We start from the raw sequence: 9598 nt of genomic DNA on the forward strand, positions 1-9598 counted from the left end.
TCCTTACAGTTGGAGAAACCAATCAATTTTTAGTGCACTTATGCCAAATCAGAAGGGCAAATTCCCACTTGTTCCTGTTCTCCAACTGTTGCGGTTTCTCTCTCTGTAAATGCTTTGACCTCTGAGTGCCTCCGTACTGAAAACTTACCCTAGCTTTTCCGCACCGGGGGCTGAAGCGTCTAAGCTGCAAGCGTCCGCCGTGGATTAAATGGCCTGTTGAGGCTAAGGGCTTCTGCTGCCGCCTGTTGGTGGATCTGCAAATTGAATTAACCCTACCCCTGAGGTGTTGGAGGGGCCTGGCCTGTTCCCGTCATGCAGGGGCTGAAACAGAGGCTCGGGCTGAAGTGACTTATTCAAGGCCGTACAGAGTGTCTCTCACGGAAGCGAGTACATGGCAAGCAGGGGTACTGACCCATTCTCGGCTTTTAATCCATACCACCCTTCCTCCTCTCCCATGCCTTCCTTTGTGTTCCACTAGCGAACACAGGGTCTTGGGTGCTTTTATCAACTTAATCTACAACGATTTTAACAATTCCTAAACCCAAAGTGATGCAGGATCTTTTTATTACCTTGAGGTTTTTTGATCAAGGTGAGATCTTGGCCTTGTCCTGTGCTGATCTCACGTCCTCTTTAGCCTCATTTTCTAACCATAAGATCAACTCCTGAGCTTTTTACAAGCCTCTTACAAGCTTCTGCGCGGCGTATTATCGACGAGAGCAGAGATGACCTGGGGTTGGTTTTGTCACTCTGACTGCAGCCTCCTCTAGAGAGGTACAAAGGATGCTGCAGCGTGGCTGCGGGGTAACAGCCGGAAACACTAAAAAGATGCCTTTGGGTAGCAGATAAATGTCTTAAACCAACTCCCCTCCAAAGGGACACGTGAGGCTTTGTCCACCCACTGATGTAATTAATCTGTGCAACCCCCTTGGACAGACACTTCTCCTAGTCTCTGCCTTCTGTTGGCTAAGTTTAGGGCATTGTCGGTGCACACGGATGGTGCCTGTTTAGTTAAAGCAGCACAATCCCCCTTGCATGGGCACATTTATACCCGTATGGCTCTTCCCGCATGGGAAGGGGAATAAGCTATCCCAGTGTGTAGGATGCCTGTATATTGACCCAGCTGCATCCACGCTAAGGTGGTTGTGCCAGCCTAATTACAATGACACAACTTTGTGTAAACGAGGCCTTCGTTCGGCCCTGTTAAAAGTGCTTCGAGATCCCACGCTCAAAGATGCTCTGGAAGCTCAAGGTGTTGGCAACCTGCCCTGGTATTTGTGCGATGACCACTTCTCCCGCGGGAGGGGTTCATGCCCTGTGTTCGGATCTGGCTCCAAACTGCCCCCAAGTCCAGGTGTGTTTGGAACTGGGGCTTGAGTGCCGCTGCTTGTTGACTCTAACCCGGCTGGTCTCTCCCCAATCTCCAGGGATGATGCTTTTTGATATTGCCCCATGAACTTGTGAGAGGTTTGACCCCCTCTGGGAACAGCTGTTTCTGTTCAGTACTGGGAGGGTGAGGAGCGGATCCCTGCCAACCCCTCCTAAAATGGCAATTCCAAGAACAAACCCAACAAAAGGAGGGAACTCTCCATAACTTGCATCATTCCAGAAGAAGTTCCTGGAAGTCAAGCGTTGTGAAATCTCCCTCAGCTGCCAGCCATCTGCCCCCGGACACTTGGCTTTTGAGTTCATTCTCACTGAGAAATGTTCTGCAGCTAACAGTGCATCAGTTCATTCCTTGCTAAAAATTAAAGCCAGCTGCTGGATCCAATCCACACACACAGTGGAAATATTTTCTTGAAGGTGTTTCGGGCCAGGCCCTGTTGCAGAAAAGCAGTTGGTTTTAGGTCCTGTCTATGCTACTGTCAAAACCGGGGCAGCACTAGCTGGACTGTAAGGATAGAATCAGAGAGTCATGGAAACGTCAGAACCTTGAGAAGTCATCAAGTCGAGCCCCTTGCACTGGGGCAGGACCAAGTAAACCTAGACCAGCCCTGATAGGCGTTTGTCCAACCTGTCCTTAAAAACCTCCAACCTCCCTTGTAGGCCTATTCCAGAGCTTAACTACTCTTAGAGTTAAAGTTTCCCCTAATATCTAACCTAAATCTCCCTTGCTGCAGATTAAGCCCATTACTTCTCATCCTACCTCCAATGGACATGGAGAGCAATTGATCCCAATCGTCTTTGTAAAAGCCCTTAACGTTTTTGAAGACTGTTATCTGGTCTCCCCCCCAGTCTTCTTCTCTGAAGACTAAACATGCCTAGTTTTGTTAATCTTTCATAAGAGCAGCCAGACTGGGTCAGATCAATGGTCCATCTAGCCCAGTGTCTTGTCTTCTGACAGTGGCTAATGTCAAGTACTTCAGAGGGACTGAACAAAACAGGGCAATTTGGCAAGTGATCCATCTCCTGTTGTCCAGTTCCACCTTCTGGTTTAGGAACACCCAGAACATGGGGCTGTGTCCCTGACCATCTCAGCCAACAGCTAGTGATGGACCTAGCCTCCATGAACTTATCCTTCACAACATCCCCTGGCAATGAGTTCCACAGGTTGACTGTGTGTTGTGTGAAGATGAACTTCCTTATGTTTGTCTTAAACTAGCTGCCTATTTATATTACTGTGTAACCCCTGGTTCATGTGTTATGTGAGGGGGTAAATAACACTTCCTTATTAACTTTCTCCACACCATTTGTGATTTTATGGACATTGATCATATCCCCCTTTAGTGTCTTTTTTCTAAGCTTTCCTCATAGGTCAGGTTTTCTAAACCTGTTATATTTCCGTTGCTCTCCTCCAATGCTCTACAATTTGTCCACATCTTTCCTAAAGTGAGGCATCCAGAACTGGACACAGTCCTCCAGCCGAGGCCTAACCAGTTCTAAGTAGAGTGGGGTGATTACCTCCCGTGGCTTAGATACGACACTCCTGTTAATACACCCCAGACTATTAGCCTTTTTCACAGCTGCGTCACATTGACACACATTCAACTTGTGATCCACTGTTACCCCAGATCCTTTCCAGCAGCACTTCCACCTGGCCCGTTATTCCCCATTCTGTAGGTGTGCATTTGATTTTTCCTTCCACAGTGAAGTACTTTGCACTTGTCTTTATTGAATTTCATCCTGGGGTGAGCTTGTAAGCACGGGGATCGCTAGCAGGTTTGCCTAGATTTGGCTAAGTCCTCCAGGGGGAATCCCTTACCTGCCAGCCTCCCTACTCCTGGATCCTCCCCACTCCTGCAGATGGGGGAGGACTAGAATGTTTACATGATTTGCACAGAGGGTGTCAGAGATACATCTTGCAATCCCATAGCTGCCTCATAGGGGTGAGCTCCTGTACTCATGTGTAGCCCCACTGAAGTCCTCAGAATTCTCCCTGGGGTCAGCTTCAGGATCAAGGCGTTTGTAAGGCTGCTGGGGCAGGGACCATGAGTTCTGTTTGTACAGCTTCTAGTGCACTGGGGACAGTGCTAGAAACAACAACCATAGAGATCCAGAACCAGAATCCAGGTGTCCAGACTGCAAGTGGCTGCACAAGCCACTCTGCTCCCCATTATTCCCTGGTTCAGTAGGGCCTGCAAGGTGCTATACAAAGCCATAATCAGCCATGCAACGCATGTAAAACCTCAGTGTTTTAGGCTCATCTACAGGGGAAGGAAGAATCCAGAAAGTTTGGTAATTTAGGGTCTGTAGCTTCTTCCCAATTCCTTCTTCACATCACGTAACAAGGCTGCTCTTGGATGCGTTTTGGGGTGCTCACAAACTCAAGGCGGGGAGGTGTAAATACATAGACACGACTTACTGGGCAGGAAACCACTTTTGCAATTGAGCAAGATGGACAACAGAGGGCAACACAGGCCCGCAGAGAAATTGACTCCTGCCAAAGGAAGCCAGAGCTGCAGCTTCAGCTCCTGTTGTGTGTGGACCCTGCGTTCCGATGGAGGCTCTTCTGTCCTGGAGGGAGCTCACCAGTGGGCCGGCAGTAAATATGTATTTTCCCTTCTGCCGCCTATTTCACCCAAGGATCTCAAAGCACTTTACCACGATCGACTGGTGATGTCTCAGAAGGGCTGTATGGCAAAGGTATCATTCTACAGATGGGGAAATGGGGACACAGCGAGGGGAAGTGACTCTCAGTGACAGGATAGGCAGCCAGGCAGGCTAGGCCTGGGTCAGTACGAAGCTGGGGCAGCTTCTGCGCTGCAGGAAGTGGGGTAGGGGAGATGCCAGGCAGCATGGCCAGTGCATGGTGCTAAAGACTGGGAGTTAGATCTTGGTTCCGCTGCCCTGACTTGCTGTTTGACCTTCAGCAAGTCCCCTTCTCTCTGTGGAGAGGGGATACCCATGTTGGGAAGGTCCTTGGGCTGCTTGGCTGAAAAGCACAGCGTAAGTCTGGCAGGAGGCTTTATGAATCTAGCCCTGGCCTGCTCCTAGGTTCACCGGGGGAAGGAGACCAAAGCCCTGAGGTAAGTGGGAAAGCGGGATACCGGGAGGAAGCACAGGCAGGAATGTCTGTGAGGGGAGGGCTCCTGCCTCATACTGAGAAAAAGGGGCGATCAGCAGGTTATCTCAAGTGCTTATATACGAATGCACAAAGCCTTGGAAACAAGCAGGGAGAACTGGAGGTCCTGGTGATGTCAAGGAATTATGACGTGATTGGAATAACAGAGACTTGGTGGGATAACTCATATGACTGGAGTACTGTCATGGATGGGTATAAACGGTTCAGGAAGGACAGGCAGGGCAGAAAAGGTGGGAGAGTTGCACTGTATGTAAGGGAGCAGTATGACTGCTCAGAGCTCCGGTACAAAACTGCAGAAAAACCTGAGAGTCTCTGGATTAAGTTTAGAAGTGTGAGCAACAAGGGTGATGTCGTGGTGGGAGTCTGCTATAGACCACCGGACCAGAGGGATGAGGTGGATGAGGCTTTCTTCCGGCAACTCACGGAAGTTACTAGATCGCAAGCCCTGCTTCTCATGGGAGACTTCAATCACCCTGATATCTGCTGGGAGAGCAATACAGCGGTGCACACACAATCCAGGAAGTTTTTGGAAAGGGTAGGGGACAATTTCCTGGTGCAAGTGCTGGAGAAACCAACAAGGGGCAGAGCTCTTCTTGACCTGCTGCTCACAAACCGGGAAGAATTAGTAGGGGAAGCTAAAGTGGATGGGAATCTGGGAGGCAGTGACCATGAGTTGGTTGAGTTCAGGATCCTGACAAAGGGAAGAAAGGTAAGCAGCAGGATACGGACCCTGGACTTCAGGAAAGCAGACTTTGACTCCCCCAGGGAACGGATGGGTAGGATCCCCTGGGGGACTAACATGAAGGGGAAAGGAGTCCAGGAGAGCTGGCTGTATTTCAAGGAATCCCTGTTGAGGTTACAGGGACAAACCATCCCGATGTGTCGAAAGAATAGTAAATATGGCAGGCGACCAGCTTGGCTTAACGGTGAAATCCTAGCGGATCTTAAACATCAAAAAGAAGCTTACAAGAAGTGGAAGGTTGGGCATATGACCAGGAAAGAGTATAAAAATATTGCTCGGGCATGTAGGAATGAAATCAGGAGGGCCAAATCGCACCTGGAGCTACAGCTAGCGAGAGATGTTAAGAGTAACAAGAAGGGTTTCTTCAGGTATGTTGGCAACAAGAAGAAAGCCAAGGAAAGTGTGGGCCCCTTAATGAATGAGGGAGGCAACCTAGTGACAGAGGATGTGGAAAAAGCTAATGTACTCAATGCTTTTTTTGCCTCTGTCTTCACTAACAAGGTCAGCTCCCAGACTGCTGCGCTGGGCATCACAACATGGGGAATAGATGGCCAGCCCTCTGTGGAGAAAGAGGTGGTTAGGGACTATTTAGAAAAGCTGGACGTGCACAAGTCCATGGAGCTGGATGAGTTGCATCCGAGAGTCCTAAAGGAACTGGCGGCTGTGATTGCAGAGCCATTGGCCATTATCTTTGAAAACTCGTGGCGAACGGGCAAAGCTTTTGACATGGTCTCCCACAGTATTCTTGTCAGCAAGTTAAAGAAGTATGGGTTGGATGAATGCACTATAAGGTGGGTAGAAAGTTGGCTAGATTGTCGGGCTCAACGGGTAGTGATCAATGGCTCCATGTCTAGTTGGCAGCCGGTGTCAAGTGGAGTGCCCCAGGGGTCGGTCCTGGGGCTGGTTTTGTTCAATATCTTCATAAACGATCTGGAGGATGGTGTGGATTGCACTCTTAGCAAATTTGCGGATGATACTAAACTGGGAGGAGTGGTAGATACGCTGGAGGGCAGGGATAGGATACAGAAGGACCTAGACAAATTGGAGGATTGGGCCAAAAGAAATCTTATGAGGTTCAATAAGGATAAGTGCAGGGTCCTGCACTTAAGATGGAAGAACCCAATGCACAGCTACAGACTAGGGACCGAATGGCTAGGCACCAGTTCTGCGGAAAAGGGCCTAGGGGTGACAGTGGACGAGAAGCTGGATATGAGTCAACAGTGTGCTCTTGTTGCCAAGAAGGCCAATGGCATTTTGGGATGTATAAGTAGGGGCATAGCGAGCAGATCGAGGGACGTGATCGTCCCCCTCTATTCAACATTGGTGAGGCCTCATCTGGAGTACTGTGTCCAGTTTTGGGCCCCACACTACAAGAAGGATGTGGATAAACTGGAAAGAGTCCAGCGAAGGGCAACAAAAATGATTAGGGGTCTGGAACACATGACTTATGAGGAGAGGCTGAGGGAACTGGGATTGTTTAGTCTGCAGAAGGGAAGAATGAGGGGGGATTTGATAGCTGCCTTAGAGGTGGTTCCAGAGAGGATGGTTCTAGACTATTCTCAGTGGTGGAAGAGGACAGGACAAGGAGTAATGGTCTCAAGTTGCAGTGGGGGAGATTTAGGTTGGATATTAGGAAAAACTTTTTCACTAGGAGGGTGGTAAAACACTGGAATGCGTTACCTAGGGAGGTGGTGGAATCTCCTTCCTTAGAAGTTTTTAAGGTCAGGCTTGACAAAGCCCTGGCTGGGATGATTTAATTGGGGATTGGTCCTGCTTTTGAGCAGGGGGTGGGACTAGATGACCTCCTGAGGTCCCTTCCAACCCTGATATTCTCTGATTCTATGATTCTATGTGGTAAGGCCTACGTAGTGAATGTCTGCTGAGCCCCGGAAATGAAAGGCACCACAGAAATGCAAAGGATGTTCCCACGTCTGATCCCAGATTGGCTTTGATAACACGGCTGGTTCTACCCACTCTCCGCACTGCACAGCCCGTGCACAGGTGGGAGAGGAAACAGTGACCACTGAGACTAGTGCTGGGGAAGCAGGAAGAGCAGCGGGGTGCTCAGCTATCATAGCCCTGGTGTCCCTTAATAAAATCTGGGTTGGGTTCCCTCACAGGAGTCCAGGACCGCGACTAAAGCTACAGAGGTGGCAGCTCCTGTGGTTAGCTCACCAGCCTAGGTGACGGGAGACCCAGCTTCTCTTCTTGGCTGGCATTGCTTTGCTGTGTGCCCCGTGCAAGTCATTCAGACCCCGGACTTTCAGAGGTGCTGCAGATGCTCGGCATCTCTGAACACCAGGCTGCCAAGTGCTCTATGCCTCAGTTTCCCCACCTGTCCAAAAGGGGGCACATGTGCGTGTCCCCTTCACACACTATAACCCTTAATGAGGTTCTACGAGTGTGCCAGCAAGTGTCCAGTTCAATGGGCGCATGCAGCTCACACCCATGTGTGTGTGTCCCGGGGGAGAACATGGCTCTGCACTTCTGTATTTCACTTCTCCTTTTTGAGGCTTCCTATCAAGACCTGTTAGTGCAAGGGTCGCTGTGGTTAGGCCTACGTCTGACCTGTGTAAAACAGTCACTGGCTGAGCTCGGTTCTAGTGTTAAAGGAAAATGGATCTTGTGGGCAAGGCAGTGCATTGTGACACAGGGCACCTGGTTCCGCTCCCAGCTCTGCCCCCGGCCTCCTGCGTGCCCTTAGACCATTCACTTCATCTTTCTGGGCCTCACTTCCCCATCTGTAAAACGAATGATAGCCCTTCCCTCAGCATGGTTGGCTGTTTGGATGTGAAGCTCTCCGGGGCAGGTGCTGTCACTCATTTTGCATTTGTGCAGCACCCGGCACAACAGGGCCCTGAGCTTGGCTGGGACCTTTATGTCCTGTAAATAATAAAAGGAAAAGCGTTAATTGACTAAGGGGCACATTCAAGTGGCCCCAAAACAAAACCCCTCTTTACAGAGGCTGGTATGAATAGAAATGAGTTAACCTATTTGTTTGATAGACGTTCAAGTGAAAGCAGTTCTATTTGGATTTAAACATTCCCTTGTGTTCGCTACCAAATGGTGCCGCAGGAAGGGTGTGAAACCCTGATCTTGCAATAAGCTCTGTACCTGTGGACCCCACTCCAGGATCTGGCCCTTGGTGAATGCATGGCGACCAAATCATGACACGGACAAGCCGTAATCCATTTTCCAAGATGAAAGAAATGCACAAAGAGAAGGGAGGGGCCACTTCATTGGTGAACAATACAGTAAATATAGGAGTTTCAAATGAGTTTAGCATTGCTAATCCGACTGTTTTAAGAAGACAGTGCCTCTTTCGCTATAACTCCATGTCACGGGGGATGCCGAGAAATACACCAGCCAAGACTTTCCCCGGTGTCTAGTTTTGGGTGTCTGACTCGAGTCACCTGAAATGGACTCCTCTGAAAATCAGCTCCCTTCGAGACGTATCAAGTTGGACACCCGAAGGTGCTGGTCATGGGCCCCCTTTTAATAATAATAATTAATAATAATAAATTTAATAGAAACCTCTCTCTCTCTCATATGCAGGCGTCAGCGTGTGACACCCAGGTTCTGTAACCACAGGCTGGCCCCTGGATCCTGGAGGCTGGCGCTGCAGTCCTCAGGCTGGGTTATTGTCTGTGATGCTGTCGCGGGGTGGGGAGGAACCCGGGCAAAGCCCGGTCAAGTGGGCTGCTGAGCCTGGTCCAGGATCTACGATCAAGTGGACAAGGACGCAGGTGCAGCGATGGGCTCCTGAGGTTAGCGCGTTAGGCTCTTGACCACTGAGGCTTCCACTCTGGAAGGACATGATTTTTGGCTCCTTGGCAGCGCTGAGATTCGTCCCTGCAGGGCTGAAGCCCGGAAGCGCTCTTGTCCAAGAGTGCATGAGCTTCCACGTACGGGGTGTCGAGAGAGCAGCCGTGGAATCACACCCTGGCCACCGGAGTTGGATTCCTCCCCTGAACAGGAGGAAACCCGGATGCCCCAGGCTCAGGGAATAAACATAACTGCTCCCCAGCGTCTATCCTTTGCAATTGCAACCGTTATGAGGGTGGGGTTTATGTGTCTAGGGGAGGAGTTTCCTGAAGGGGGTGGAGTTTATATCCAATGGGGAGGGGTTTATGTGCCATGGGGAGGAGATTCCCTGGATGGAGGTGGGCTCCTAGGGTGGTTTCAGAGCGAGGGGCTAGCTTTACTCGCGGAAGGGGCGTGGTTTGTGAGCCACAGGGTGGAGTTTTGCTGGATGGGGGCGTGGCCTCTCATCTTTAGAGGCGGGGCGTCCGTGGAAGGAGGCGTGGCCTCCCCCTGTATCAGGATCGCGGGTGTGA

The sequence above is a fragment of the Lepidochelys olivacea genome (genome assembly GCF_965140295.1).
Source record: "Lepidochelys olivacea isolate rLepOli2 genome assembly, chromosome: 20".
In the NCBI taxonomy this organism is placed as follows: domain Eukaryota; kingdom Metazoa; phylum Chordata; order Testudines; family Cheloniidae; genus Lepidochelys; species Lepidochelys olivacea.